The sequence below is a fragment of the Pseudophryne corroboree genome, chromosome 2 (assembly GCF_028390025.1).
Source record: "Pseudophryne corroboree isolate aPseCor3 chromosome 2, aPseCor3.hap2, whole genome shotgun sequence".
Lineage (NCBI taxonomy): Eukaryota > Metazoa > Chordata > Amphibia > Anura > Myobatrachidae > Pseudophryne > Pseudophryne corroboree.
The window spans coordinates 272,164,312-272,165,079 of NC_086445.1; positions in this window are offsets into that span (position 1 = coordinate 272,164,312).

A 768-nucleotide genomic window follows, 5' to 3' on the forward strand; every position below is an offset into this window, starting at 1 on the left:
CGGGAGGGAGTATGAAGGGAGAGGAGGTTGGAGATGTAGGGAGCAGTGGAATTAGAGATGGCCTTGTATGTGAGGGTGAGGAGTTTGAAGAGGATTCTGTAGGGGAATGGGAGCCAGTGTAGATTTTGTTGAAGGGGAGTGGCAGAAGTGGTGCGGCGGGAGAGGAAGATGAGCCTACCTGCAGAGTTGAGGACAGATTGGAGGGGAGCGATGTGGGAGCAAGTGAGGCCAGTGAGGAGCACATTGCAGTAGTCAAGTCGTGAGATGACCAGTGAGTGGATGATTAGTTTAGTTGCACTCTGGGAGAGAAATGGCCTGATGCGAGCAATGTTGCGTAGCTGGAACCGACAAGATTGCGCCAGAGCTTGGATGTAGGGTGCAAAGGAGAGGGAGGAGTCAAGAGTGACGCCCAGGTAGCGGAGTTGGGGAACGGGGGAGATGATAGTGTTGTCAACAGTGATAGAGATGTTTGTAGGAGGTGTTGCTCTGGCTGGGGGAAAGATAATAAGTTCAGTTTTATCCATGTTGAGCTTCAGAGAGCGCTCAGACATCCAGGAGGAGATGGCAGAGAGGCAGCTGGAGACCTGAGAGAGGACAGAGGGGGACAGATCAGGAGAGGAGAGGTAGAGTTGTGTGTCATCAGCATAGAGGTGGTATTGAAGGCCAAAGGAGTTAATGAGCGCACCCAGGGAAGAGGTGTAGAGGGAGAACAGAAGGGGGCCTAGGACAGAACCCTGAGGGACACCAACAGGAAGGATGGAAGGGTGT